This window comes from Erinaceus europaeus, chromosome 1 (assembly GCF_950295315.1).
Source record: "Erinaceus europaeus chromosome 1, mEriEur2.1, whole genome shotgun sequence".
NCBI classification, from domain to species: domain Eukaryota; kingdom Metazoa; phylum Chordata; class Mammalia; order Eulipotyphla; family Erinaceidae; genus Erinaceus; species Erinaceus europaeus.
Genome location: NC_080162.1, coordinates 74,549,622 through 74,564,605, shown reverse-complemented (window position 1 = coordinate 74,564,605; position 14,984 = coordinate 74,549,622).

Below are 14,984 nucleotides of genomic sequence, written 5' to 3'. Positions count from 1 at the left end.
TCTCCATATTGTTACAAACGACAAAATTTAATCCTCCTAACTGCATGGCCCCTCTCCCCCCAGCTCAGTCATATTTATTGTATGTATAGACCACAACATTTTCCCCCTTTATTGGGGGATTAATGTTTTACATTTGACAGTAAATATAATAGCTTGTACATGCATAACATTTCTCAGTTTTCCACATAACAAAACAACCCCCAGTAGACCACAACATTTTTTAAAAACTAGAACATTGCTCAGCTCTGTCTTATGGTGGTGCCAGGCATTGAGTCTTAGTCTTTGGAGCCTCAAGCATGGACATTTTTTGCACTCTCTAGCCCTAGACCACAACATCTTTATCAATTCATCCATGTATGGGTAATTAAGTTGTTCAAGGAATATATTTCTGGGCAGTCTGTGGGAAGAAGAAAACATGGACTAATTAGAATTTTTTTTTTTTAACTTCTACCACTTCCTGCAGAAGAGAATGTGAATGTGATGACTGTAGCTTGAGCCAGCATATTGCACTGGAAATGGTGGAACCACAAAACAGAACCAGGAACTGCACTGTGGAATGCCTTATTATCCTTGGACTGTCTACATTTAGATTTTTACAAGAGAGAGAAAAATATACTTCTTTCTTGTTACTACCACTGCTACTTGGGTTTATTCCTTGAATCTGAATTTAGCCCCAACATACACACATGTATGCCCTTCCTTGCAGAACTTATTGGCCCTAGCTGGGTTGTAGGTCTACCTTTAGACCAATCCCTGGTTTACAGCAATCAGGACTTATCATGATCTCATGGAGGTGAAGGGAAGGAGAGATAGCTACAGAGCACAATTGTGGCTGACAGTGTGAAAGAACAGAAAAATGGTCAAATGTCTACTACAATCAATGTACATGCTAAAGTGACCAAAGAAGTACACACCCCAAACTGTGAATGATGAGTATCTTCAGGGAGATGAATAAATATAGGAAATGAGTAGAAAAAGTTCCATGGCAAATACTAAAGTTGCCTATTCAAAGAATCTTACCTATTTTTTTTTTGCTCATAAAAACTATATTAGGTCAACTGAAAAATAAATTATGACTGGTTCTAGTCAGACATGTTTTGAATTTTAGAATGATCCTTGTGGCTACATCAACTCTAGTACAATATATATTTTTTCTATATATTGAATAGTTCCTTTCTCAGATTCTCTTGCAGGTAGAAATGATCATGAGACTCAGTTTGACTAGTGGGATATGAAGGGAAAACTGTTGGGAGAATGGTTTCCTCCTTGATAAAAACAACATCTCCTTCTGACTTTTCCCCTCCTCTTCTTAATTGGGATACTATTGTGAGAATGTGATGCTTGGAGTTGTTGCAGCCACACTGCAGCTGGGAAGAATACACCTAGAGAATTATGGGGATGCAATCCCAGTGTCATTGTGCTTTAAGAATATGAATCAACCTTCAGAAATTTTGTTTAAAAAAAAAGGATTTCTATGATGTGTAGCTGAGGGTAGCATAACAGATAAATACATTTAAAAACATTTTGCCATTCACTTTCTGTTATTTAAAAATTAAAAATTATAAATTAAAAAATATTCCTTTTTTGTAAATCAGAGTTCAATTTACAAAGCATATCACTTGACATGGGGCACCTCTGGTATCCCAACAGGCCTGAAGAGGCACTCTTGGAAAGGGGGTAGAGAGGAGGTGGAAAAGAAAGGAACAAGATGCTCTTTATTATTTAGCACTAACTTCATGGTATGAGGGGGTGACCTTGCAGACTGAGGGGTGACTGAGAATATATTTCTTTCTTTTCTTTTCTGCTCCCTGAAAATATATTTCTTTATCACTATTTGGGTTTAAACCAGAGGTTACAAACTGTCAGCCTCTGTTTAGAATTTGGCTGGGGGATATGTTTTGCTTTTTCTGTGTTTTTTAAAAATTTGGAATTAGCAGTTCTTTGTTCCTGATTCAATAGAATTGCCTCCACTTGTGCAATGCCCATCAAATTTTCTGAGACACGATGGGAAAGGTTGGAGTGAATAGATTTGGTCATGTTGAGTGCCTGATTACCAGGTTGCTTTTATCTCTGGCAACACATAGGTGGTTGTCATCACTGCCATTTTCATTCATCTTGACAACATGGTCTACCTGTTTCAGTATGAGTCCATTCATGACAAGTTTAATAGAATACTCAAAGATGAGACTAGGAAAATTGTATTCAATGGAAAACTCATTTGTCTTACAGGAGCAAGATCTCACAACACCAAATGCAGTGATGCTGGTGTTAAGTAGGTTGTGGAGCCCACTAAAATCTTCACAGCTGTGGAGAAGACTGAGGTCTTAAGGGATGGAGCCAAAAGGGCCATCATCTCAGCCCCATCTGGTGATGCTATATTTGTGATAGACGTGTCCTATGAGAAATATAACTTGTTCAAGATTGACAGCAAAACCTGTTGCACCAGCAACAACTTGGCCCTTTTGAGCATGATAACCATGTTATGCAATGGCAACTTTGGCACTGTAGAGGAACTAATGACCATAGTTTATGCCATCATCACTATGTGCAATATTGAAGACAGTTCTCTAGGAACTTTGGGGGTATGGCATTGCCCTCAACCACCACTTTGTCAAGTTCATTTCCTAGTATGGCAATAAATTTGTCTATAGCAAGAGAGTGGTGGGTGTTATAAGCCATGTAGCCCTCAAGGAGTAAGGGCCTCCATTTCAAGTGAGAGCATAAAAGAAAGAGACTCTCAGTTGTTGAGGAATTCTTCTCCAACTCATTCAACACACTGAGAATCCTAACCTGAATAATTTCCATTTTAGACTCCCTAAAGAAGAAGGGGTGGGGCAGGTGGTAGAGCACCTGATTAGGTACACACATTATAGTGCTCAGGGATGCAGGTTCAAGCCCTGATCCCCACCTGCAAGGGGAAAGCTTCACGAGTGGTAAAGCAGGGATGCTGGTGTCTCTTTGCCTCTCTCCCTCTTTGTCTCTCCCCTCTCAATTTCTTTATGTGTCTAGCCAATAGTAAATAAATAAAAATATTTTTAAAAAGAAGGGAAGAGGTATAGGGAGCCCTGAATTGTCATAGACTACTTATACAGTACATCCAAACAAAATAAATCTGAATTAGGAGTATTTATTTAAGAAATGGAATTCTTCCCACAAATATCTGGCTTTTATTTATTTATTTTGAATATAAAAAACAATTATTTTTCCTGGCAACACTGGGTTCATATTCTTTGTTAAATTTCTTTATGTTTTTCTTTTCTATTTTTATTTATTTATTTCCTTTTGTTGCCCTTGTTGTTTTATGGTTGTAGTTATTATTGTTGTTGTTGTTATTGATGTTGTCATTGTTGGATAGGACAGAGAGAAATGGAGAGAGGAGGGGAAGACAGAGGGGGAGAGAAAGACAGACCTGCTGCACCACCTGTGAAGTGACTCCCCTGCAGGTGGGGAGCTGGGGACTCAGACCTCGATCCTTACATTGGTCCTTGCAATTTATGCCATGTGTGCTTAAGAGTTCTTATTCTGATGGTAGCAATATACAACTTGTTTTGTGATTCCCTTTAGACAGGGCAAGTGCTTCCACTTTGCCATAGGCTTTGATGCTCCACAGTGACTTTGAACCTGCTTACTTCACTGATTTATATTTTCTTTCTGACTCCGTAAACACGTGAGCTAATTAGGTTTTAGAATTAATGTGTGTGTGTGTGTGTGTGTGTGTGTGTGTGTGTGTGTGTGTTGTGAGACTATGTGAAAACTTGGTAGAGTTTAGGGGAGCTCTCCCATCCTTGGATGGAGGTCTGGAAAGACACCCCACTTGTTAGCCTCTCTCCTTATAGAGATGAACCAAGAGGAAAAGTCTTCCATGACTCAGTTTCCCCTTGTTAGTCTCTCAATCTCACAGAAAGCCTACAAGCCCCTCACACTTAGTTCTGCCTGCTAGCAGGCCAAATGGCTGCCTGCTTGAGGGTTCACTCAAAGTTCACTATAGTCATTCAAAGTTCACACATTCACTTTTTGATCATATAGGAGAACACACTCTGTCATACACCCCTGCCGGAACCCTGGGAATGAGACCCCATATGCTATTTCCTTGTGTCCTTTGATATCTGTGATTTACATCAAATTTTGTTTTTCTTTTTATCTACCTCATTTTACTGGTTTAACCCCTGTGCTTCTCTCAAATACCTTTGGATAATTAACTTGCCTGCATCATGGAAACTAATTGTCTTGACCTTTATGTATCGCATCAATTTTTGTCATACCAACCCCCTACCATGGGGGCAAGCTGACCTTTAAGAAACCTGTAATTTCTGACATTATGTGAAAAATGTTCTTTGTTTAACTCAGTATAAAATCCTATACCCATCTCCAAATAAACAGATGTTCGTACCAGAATGTCTCCCAATGTCTCTATTTCACGCAGTCACTAGAGCTGGTGAGGAAGGGTCAGAGGCTTACCACCCCCCCAGTTGTAGCCACTCCATGTGAGTGCTGGCAGTGTGTGTGTGTGTGCTCACAAGTGCACACACACATATGTGGAAATGTAATGCACATGTCTGTAGAAGATTCAACAATTGCTTGCTAGACAATTGGTCATGTGAAAAGGCATCTATCTGCACTCACACGGGTGGACAGACCTAGAAGAGGACTAGGTTTGAAGTGACTACACTCACTATAGACTGTTCTGTAAGACTAGAAAAGCTATGAACACTCTTGTTATCCCTGTTGGGAAAGTTGAGATACTAATCCAGTTCCAACAACTCGGATTTCAGCAAGATGTGCTACTGGGAGAGGGAGATACTCCCGAGGTAAGACATATGTTTGTGCGTAGAGAGTAGGGTTTTCTGAAAGGTAGATGGAGATTTACCCAGTGGAAGTCTGAAGAAGCTGTGACTCCTGGAGAGATGAAATGGCTTGAGGAAGGGAGGCAAGCAGTATTCTATTACTTCCAGCATCTCATGAGAAGGGAACCCCTATAATTTGGGGCCTTTTCTATTTATTCTTTAGGACAAGGCTAAATGTGTGTGTGAAGAAGAGTGAACACCCAGCCTCTGCCCTCCTGTATCCTCTGCTCTGTTTTGCTATGATAGGTAGAATGAGAGCTCCCCCCAGATGTCCACTTCCTAATGCTTGAAACCTGTGACTATATTGTGGTAAAGGGGAATTAAGGCTGCAGATGGAAATAAGGTTGCTAATCTATTGACTGTAAAACAGGGAGATTATCCTGCCTGGATTATACTGGTGGGCTCAATATGGTCACAAAGGTAAAAGTAGGAGAACTAGAGAAATGCCTGTGTGAAACTGATTTGGTTTGAATTCATGAGCTGTTGAAGATGGAAGAAGGGATTAAGGCCTCTAGAAAAAGCAAGGAAACACATTCTTCTCTAGAGCCTCTAAAAAGGACTATTTTCCCCCTTGGCACCTTGATTTTAGCCCAATGTTGATACTTTGATTTTAGCTACTGTTAGATCTCTACAGAACTATAAATAACACATTTACATTGTTTTAAAACATTAAGTTTGTGATTATTTGTTACAGAAGAAATATGCCAGGCCACCTAAATTGGCTACACTTAGTTGAGACTCCCCCCTCACCCCGTTAGTATTCACCTCCAGACATTCGGCTGAGAATACTTTATCCTAATGATTAAGTTACTCCAATATTTTGTGTTTCCCAGCTGAGGCCCCAGAGACAAGCTGTACCCACTTTGTTTGCCTAAAATCCTGACTCAAAAAAAGAAATCTATGAGCATAATAAAATGACTTGTTTGATGCCACTAAACCTTAGGGTGGTTTGTTATGCAGACCAGTAATGGGAACAACATTTTATCCTATCCTTGAACTTGAACCAGATGGAACTAGAGAAAATTGCACATAATGTTGAATCCAGAACCATGTCCCATCATTAATATAATTTTTAACTGAACCCTGAACTGAACAAGGGGAACACTATAGAAACTGAAACTGAACTTGTATATTTTTTCAAGCTGTTGAACAAGAATATTCAAATATTCTTGTTTCTGAGATAGCCACAGAGAATTCTACTCTTAACCTCTTCACTTTGTATATTCTGAATTGCTCAAGGTCATATGGTCACAGTAGAACTGAGCAATTTTAATCTCTAAAAACATTTTTCTAATTCTCCTATCCCCCACTTAAACTTTCTCCTCTTCTTTCTTCCTTCCTTCCTGCCTTTTTTCTTTCTTTCTTTCTCTCTTTCTTTCTTTCTTTTTCTTTTTCTTCTTGTCAAAGCAAGGATTTGAAAATTCCATATCTGCCAGCTGTGACCCTCTACTCTGGCTTACCTTCCTTCAGAACACATCCTCTTGCCTAATTTGGATTGAGTCAGGTCCCCAGAGATGGGACTTTCCCACCATCCAAGCACAGGGAGTTCCAGCCTAAAGCTGATTAATTGGGGGTCCCTGAATGGAAGTATTATGGTCCTGGCTGAGAAACTGGAACTTTTCATCAAGATCAGAGAGGCTCAGTATTTGGATGGGGTATATCAAAATCCAGGTGGCCTTTATCTCATGGAGACGAGGCTTGCACAGTCTGGGCCCTCCCCCACAAGAGTTGAGAAGACTTAGGGTCCCTGGAGAGACATTCATTTCTAGTGCTTTATCACTTTTTCCATAACAGTGCCCTCCCTTTAAGGTGGAAAGCCCCAGCTGGCGGCTAAAGATTCTCTGTGTGTTTCTGTTCTCTGCCTTGCCTCTAGTCCAGGAAGCAGGGTGCTGGGAAAAAACATCTTCCTGTCCATACCAGCCTGCTCTGGAATAGACTTTCTTGGTTTGCAACTTGGCTCTGCTACTTGCTAACTGCAACTTTGGCAAGGGTACTGAATTGGGCTGTGCTGCAGTTTTTCTTTCTGAAAAATATCATGGTTGTAATGTGACCAGTTTTGATTATCTGCTATTTTAAAAATATTTTTCTTTTTAAAATATTGTATTTAGGGAGCTGGGTGGTAGCACTGCGGGTTAAGCGCACTTGGCACAAAGCACAAGGACCCGTGTAAGGATCCGGGTGCGAGCCCCCGGCTCCCCACCTGTAAGGGAGTCGCTTCACAGGCGGTGAAGCAGGTCTGCAGGTGTCTATCTTTCTCTCCCCCTCTCTGTCTTCTCCTCCTCTCTTCATTTCTCTCTGTCCTATCTAACAACAATGACATCATCAACAATAACTACAACAATGAAAAACAACAAGGGTAACAAAAAGGGAAAATAAATAAATAAATAAAAATACTGTATTTACTTATTTTAATGAAAGATATATAAATAGATGGATAGAAAGATAAAGACATCAGAGCACTGGTCAGCTCTGGGTTAGGGTGCTGTTGGGGATTCAGTCTGGGATCTCAGAGCCCCAGACATGAAAATCTTTTGCATACTCATATGCTGTTTCTCCAGCCCTCTTTTTCTGCCTTCCTTCCTTCCTTTCTTTCTCTTTCTCTCTCTCTCTCTTTTTTTTACCACCAAGGTTATCACCGATGCCTGCACAAGGACTCCACCACTCCAAGTGGTCTTTTTTTGTCCTCCTTTAAAAAATTTTTTTTTAGTGTCTTTTATTATATTTATTTATTTATTTATTTATTTATTTATTGGAATAGAGACAGCCAGAAATCAAGAGGCAAGGGGATGGTAGAGAGGGAGAGAGACAGAGAGACACTTGCAGCACTGCTTCACCACTTGAAAAACTTTCCCTCTGCATGTAGGGACCAGGGGCTCAAAGCCTGGTCCTTGTGCATTGTAACATGTGTGCTCAAGATGCATCACCACCTGCCCCCTTCTCCTTTTTTATTTGATAGGGGGTAAGAAACAGAGAGGTAGAGAGGGAGAAACACAGAGAAGAAATAGCTGCAGCATTGCTCCAGCAATCATGAAATTTCCCCCCTGCAGGTGGGGACTGATGATTTGTACCTTGGCCCTTACACATGGTAATGTGTGTGTTTTATCAAGTTAGTCACCTCTTGATCTCGCTTACTATTGTTATTATTTTTTAAATTTCTTTATTGGGGGACTAATGATTTGCAATGAATAGTAAAATATAATAGTTTGTACATGTGCAACATTTCTCAGTTTTCCATATGACAATTCAACCCCCACTAGGTCCAACTCTGCCATTATGTTCCAGGACCTGAGCCCTCCCCTCAACCCCAGAGTCTTTTACTTTGGTGCAATACACCAACTCCAGTCCATGTTAGTGTTTTTTTCCTTCTGTTCTTGTTTTTCAACTTCTGTGAGTGAGATCATCCCATACCCATCCTTCCCTTTCTGACTTATTTCACTTAACATCATTCCTTCAAGCTCCAACCAAGATGAGGTGAAGAAGGTAAATTCACCATTTTTAATAGCTGAGAAGTATTCCATTTTGTATATATACCACAACTTGATCAGTATTTTGGGCAATTTGTCAGATATGACTTTGAGCAATTTGTCTGCTTACTCTGGGTCTCAGATTTTCCCACTACGTAATGAAGATAGCAACTTTTACCTGCCTCTGGTCAACTGAGTACTGATTCTTTTATTTTTTATTTTTTATATTTATTTATTTTCCCTTTTGTTGCCCTTGTTGTTTTTCATTGTTGTTGTAGTTATTATTGTTATTGATGTCATTGTTGTAGGGTAGGACAGAGAGAAATGGAGAGAGGAGGGGAAGACAGAGAGGGGGAGAGAAAGACAGACAGACACCTGCAGACCTGCTTCAGCTCTTGTGAAGCGACTCCCCTACAGATGGGGAGCCGGGGTTCGAACCGGTACCTTATGCTGGTCCTTGCACTTTGCGCCACGTGCGCTTAACCTGCTGCGCTACTGCCCAACTCCCAAAATGGTACCTTTTAAGTAGCCAGTTATGATGATGAGGAAATGAGAAAATGTGTACTAATGATGTAGCTCGAGGCCTAGTAAATAGAAATGACTAAAATGGGATTGGGCGGTGATGCAGCGGGTTAAGCGCACAGGGCGCAAAGGCAAGGACCAGCGTAAGTATCCCGGTTCGAGCCCCGGGTTCCCCACCTGCAGGGGAGTCGCTTCGCAGGGGAGTCGCTTCACAGGCGGTGAAACAGGTCTGCAGGTGTCTGTCTTTCTCTCCCCCTCTCTGTCTTCCCCTCCTCTCTCCATTTTTCTCTGTCCTATCCAACAACGAACATCATCAACAATAATAACCACAACAAGGCTACAACAACAAGAGCAACGAAAGGGGGGGGGGAAGGTAGATGGAGATTTACCCAGTGGAAGTCTGAAGAAGCTGTGACTCCTGGAGAGATGAAATGGCTTGAGGAAGGGAGGCAAGCAGTATTCTATTACTTCCAGCATCTCATGAGAAGGGAACCCCTATAATTTGGGGCCTTTTCTATTTATTCTTTAGGACAAGGCTAAATGTGTGTGTGAAGAAGAGTGAACACCCAGCCTCTGCCCTCCTGTATCCTCTGCTCTGTTTTGCTATGATAGGTAGAATGAGAGCTCCCCCCAGATGTCCACTTCCTAATGCTTGAAACCTGTGACTATATTGTGGTAAAGGGGAATTAAGGCTGCAGATGGAAATAAGGTTGCTAATCTATTGACTGTAAAACAGGGAGATTATCCTGCCTGGATTATACTGGTGGGCTCAATATGGTCACAAAGGTAAAAGTAGGAGAACTAGAGAAATGCCTGTGTGAAACTGATTTGGGCTCAATATGGTCACAAAGGTAAAAGTAGGAGAACTAGAGAAATGCCTGTGTAAAACAGAGAGGGAGAGAGAAAGACAGACACCCGCAGACCTGCTCCACTGCTTGTGAAGCGACTCCCCTGCAGGTGGGGAGCTGGGGGCTCGAACCAGGATCCTTACGCCGGTCCCTGTGCTTTGCACCACATGCGCTTGACCCACTGCGCCACCGCCCGACCCCCTTAAATTTTTCTTTTTTTACTATCTTTATTTATTGAATAGAGATAGCCAGAAATTGAAGGGAAGGGGGAGATAGAGAGGGAGGGAGGCAGACAGACACCAGCAGCCCTGCTCCACTACTTATGAAACTTTTCCCTTGCAGGTAGGGACCAGGGGCTCAAACCCAGGTCATTGTGCATTGCAACATGTGCACTCAACCAGGTGCACTACTACTCGGCCCTTAAGACAGGCATTTTTTTTTTATTTATAAAATGGAAACACTGACAAGACCATAGGGTAAGAGGGGTACAATTCCACTTAATTCCTGCCACCTGAACTCCATATCCCATTCCCTCCCCTGATAGCTTTCCTATTCTTTTTTTTTTTTATGAAAAAAGTTTATTTTTATTTTTTAAAAATTAATTATTTATTTATTCCCTTTTGTTGCCCTTGTTGTTTTATTGTTGTAGTTATTATTGTTGTTGTCATCGTTGTTGGATAAGACAGAGAGAAACGGAGAGAGGAGGGGAAGACAGAGTGGGGGAGAGAAAGATAGACACTTGCAGACCTGCTTCACCACCTGTGAAGCGACTCCCCTGCAGGTGGGGAGCCGGGGTTCGAACCAGGATCCTTATGCCGGTCCTTGTGCTTTGCGCCACCTGTGCTTAACCCGCTGTGCTACAGCCCGACTCCCTATTTTAATTTTTTTATTATTTACTTATAAAAAGGAAACACTGACAAAACCATAGGATAAGAGGGGTACAACTCCACATAATTCCCACCACCAGAACTCTGTATCCCATCCCCTCCCTTGATAGCTTTCCTATTCTTTAACCCTCTTGGGAGTATGGACCCAAGGTCATTGTGGGGTGCAGAAGGTGGAAGGTCTGGCTTCTGTAATTGCTTCCCCACTGAACATGTGAGCTGACAGGTTGATCCGTACTCCCAGCCTGTCTCTCTCTTTCCCTAGTGGGGTGGGGTTCTGGGGAATCAGAGCTCCAGGACACATTGGTGGGGTTGTCCAGGGAAGTCTGGTTGGCATCCTGCTAGCATTTGGAACCTGGTGGCTGAAAAGAGAGTTAACATATAAAGCCAAATAAGTTGCTGACTGATCATGAACCTAAAGGCTAGAGTAGTGTAGATGAAGAGTTTGGGGTGGGGAGTCTCCGTTTTGTAGATAGGTAGTAGGCATATTTTAGTTATATTCCAAAGGGCCTGTGGCTATACTAGCTTTCCTATTCTTTAACTCTCTGGTAGCATGGACCCAGGGAGACAGGCACTTTTGTAAATGTTGGGGATAGGGCAACATTGAGGGCCTTGCCCTCCTGGTGCTTTCATTTCTGTGGGAAAGGCATAAAATGAACAAGTGAATTCATGAATATATGGATATATGACAGATGTGGAATGGAGGAAGTCCTAAAGGGGGAGGGGTTTCAAAACCTTCCAGAGTTGTAGCAGGGAGTACTCTGTCATAGCAGACTCCCAAACTAGTCTTTATAGTCTCAGAAGTTTTTTTTAAAAGAATTTTAAAAAATATTTATTTATTTATTATCAGATAGAGACAGAGAGAAATTGAGAGGGAAGGGGGAGGTAGAGAGGGAAAGAGACAGAGAGACACCTGTTGCCCTGCTTTATCACTAGTGAAGATTTCCCCTTACAAGTAGGGACCAGGGGCTTGAATCTAGGTCCTTGCACATTGTAATGTGTGTGATTAACCAGGTGCTCCTCTGCCTGGCCTTTTAGTCTCAGAACTTCTTACTCTTAGCAAACCCTGGTTTTCCCAAGGTCTTAAGACAGGATGGCAAGGAACATTCATGTCTAGTGGAAAAGCAGTTATAGAAGCCAGACCTTTTACCCTCTGCTTCCCATAAAGAATTTTGGTCCATAATCCCAGAGTGATAAAGAATAGAGAAGGTTCCAATGGAGGAGATGGGACACAGAACTCTGGAGGTGGGAACTGTATGGAATTGTACCCCTGTTATCTTATAATCTTGTTAATTATTATTAAATCATTAATAATTTTTGTTTTTTAAAAAAAGGTAGGATGGCAAGGATCAACATTTACTGAAATTCCCTAGCCACAGGATTTTTTGGCCTCCAGGGTTATTGTTGGACTCAGTGGACCACGAATCTGAATCCACTGTTCCTGGAGGCTTCCCCCCCCTTTTGTTGCCCTTGTTTTATCATTGTTGTGGGTATTGTTCTTGTGTTGATGTCATTGCTGTTGGATAGGAGAGAGAGAAATGGAGAGAGGAGGGGAAGACAGAGTGGGGGAGAGAAAGATAGACAATGCACACCCGATTCACCTTTTGTGAAGTGACACCCCCCCCCCCCACTGCAGGTGGGGAGCTGGGGCCTCGTACTGGGATCCCTATGCCAGTCCTTGCACTTCACGCCATGTGTGCTTAACTCGCTGTGCTAGCACCCAACCCCCCCTTACAGGAGCTTTTTAAAGTTTCTCTTTTACTTTTTCTCTCTCTCTTCCTTTCTTTGTCTCCTCCTTTCCTCCCCTCATAATCCCCCCTCTGCCCCAGTGCACTGCTTAACTCTTTCTTTTCATGGTGCCAGTAATTGAACCTGGGAGCTCAGAGTCATAAAAGTCATTTGCTATCTCTCTAGCCCCATTTCAAGTTTCTTTTCACATCTTTTTTTTTTCTGTATAGATAGAGGGAAAGAAAGAGAGAGAGAGAGAGAGAGAGAGAGAAAGGGAACAGAGCAAAAAAAATCTTCCTTCAATGTGGTGGGAGCTGGGCTCAAACATGGGTCATACATGTTAAATAAGCACACTAGCAGGTGGGTTATTTTGATGGACATTTCTTTCTTCCTTCCTTCCTTTTAAAATTTTCTTTCTTTTTTAAAAATATTTTGTTTACTTATTTCAAAAATATTTTATTTATTCTATTTTTGAGAGAGATGCAGACACACACACACACACACAGAGACAGAGAGACACGAGTACTGCTTAGCTTTTGCTTATGGTGGTGTGGGGGATTGAACTGGGACTTTGGAGCCACAGGCACGAGAGTCTCTTTGCATAACCATTATGCTATCTACCCCTGCCCAGATTTTATTTATTTATTCATGAAAAAGATAGGCGGAGAGAAAGAACCAGACATCACTCTGGTACATGTGCTGCCAGGGATTGAACTCTGGACTTCATACTTGAGAGTCCAATGCTTTTTAAAAGTTTTATTTGTTTATTAATGAGAGGGAGAGGAGGAGAGAGAAAGAACCAGATATCACTCTGGTACATGTGTTGCTGGGGATCAAACTCAGGATTTCGTGCTTGAAAGTTCAGAACTTTATCCACAGCTCACCTTCCAGACCACAAGAGTCAAATGCTTTACCCACTGTACTACCTCCCACACCACTGGACCTCTTTTTCTTTTCAAAGATTAATTTACAAAAGAGAGAGGGAGAGAACCAGAGCAGCATCACTCTGGTACATAGGATATGGCTCTTGAACTTGGCACTTCTTACTTGAGAGTCCAAGGTTTTATCCACTTTGTCACTTCCCAGGCAGCTGGCCCTATTGACACATCTTATCATGAATCCTATTTTGTAGAGGGGGAAACTAAGGCACAAAGAGAAGGATAGTAGCGGGGTTTGAAAGGAGATTTCCTGGTCCAGGGTCCAAACCCTTCACCACAGTGCTGTCTTGCTATGCTGGCTGTATATGCTTTCTTGTATCTTGGTCTACACAATTTCTTTCTTTTTTTCTTTTTTTTCCCTTGTTTTTGTTATTGTTGTAGTTATTATTATTGTTGCTATTGATGTCATGGTTGTTGGATAGGACCGAGAGAAATGGAGAGAGGAGGGGAAGACAAAGAGGGGGAGAGAAAGACAGACACCTACAGACCTGCTTCACCGCCTGTGGAGCGACCCCCCCTGCAGGTGGGGAGCTGGGGGCTCGAACCAGGATCCTTAGGCTGGTCCTTATGCTTTGTGCCACATGCGCTTAAAGTGCTGCGCTACCACCCGACCCCCTACACAATTTCTTTCTCGCTTCACCCATGATCCCCCAAATTGGTACAAAAATTTCCTGTGCATTCTTGCCTGGGTCAAGCCCACTCTTTTTCTGGTCTTTCGTTTCCCCATCTGTGAATTAAAAATGCAATGATTTGCTTCTGGGCCTTGCTAGCCACCTGCCTCTAGCCCCTTATCAATTTGTAATCATTTTACTTGTTTTCTAGTCTGCTTTCCCCGCCAGACAGTGAGCTCCAGGGAGTAGCATCCTACTCCTTCTGTTCATCATTATTTTTCAGAGCCTGGCATTGTGGCCTGCACTTAGCAGGGCTTTGGGATGCATTGGATCGACCTTCTCGTGGTGCATCCCGTGAGTACCTATTCATTGGGGAAACTGACGATCCTTCCTAGCCGACTGAATCCACATGGATTCCCAGTCACTTTCAAAGCCAGCAACAAGCAGCTCCTGACAGCTTTCAACCTGACGCTGTTGACTGGCTACGGAAGAAGGGCAAACGCTAGAAGAAGAAGTAGGGCTTTGATATGTGTTTGTGGATATGGAAAAGAATGACTGCATCCACAAGACCAGCTCCTGCACTCTCTCACTGTTTTCTTTCTTTCTCAGCCTGTCTCCCTCCCTACTCCCCCCTCCCCTTCTCACCTCCCAGGGCCAACTCAGGCCCTCCATCCGGCCTGCATTTTTCCGGGTTTGATATCATTTTTTCCACTCTCCAGCTGCTGCTGCCGGGCTTCCTCTGCCAACTTTCCAAAACCCTAGCCCCTCCCCCACAACAGTAGGCTGGAGACAGTTTGGGATGGGGGAAGACCCTCCTCTTCCCTTCCCCAGGCTTGAGCTGGGTGGGAGAGCTAAGTGCCACCAGTGACCCTCTGGCAAGAACTGAGCTTGCAGCTGGAGGAAAAGGCCCGCCCACCCCTGCTTTGGTCTTCCTATGATCCTGGTCACTGGATACAGCCCATGGGAGGGGTGAAGGCATATGGTTGGGCAGCTCACTGAGGGTAGAGGTGTCAATCATCAGGGACACAATGGTCTAACCATTTGTATCTTGTTCTCCTCTCAGTGTAGTGACACTCCTTTTACTCAGTCTGGAAACTCTTGACCTGACCCCCAAGGCTAGCCTCATCCCCAGCCAGGCTGAATGC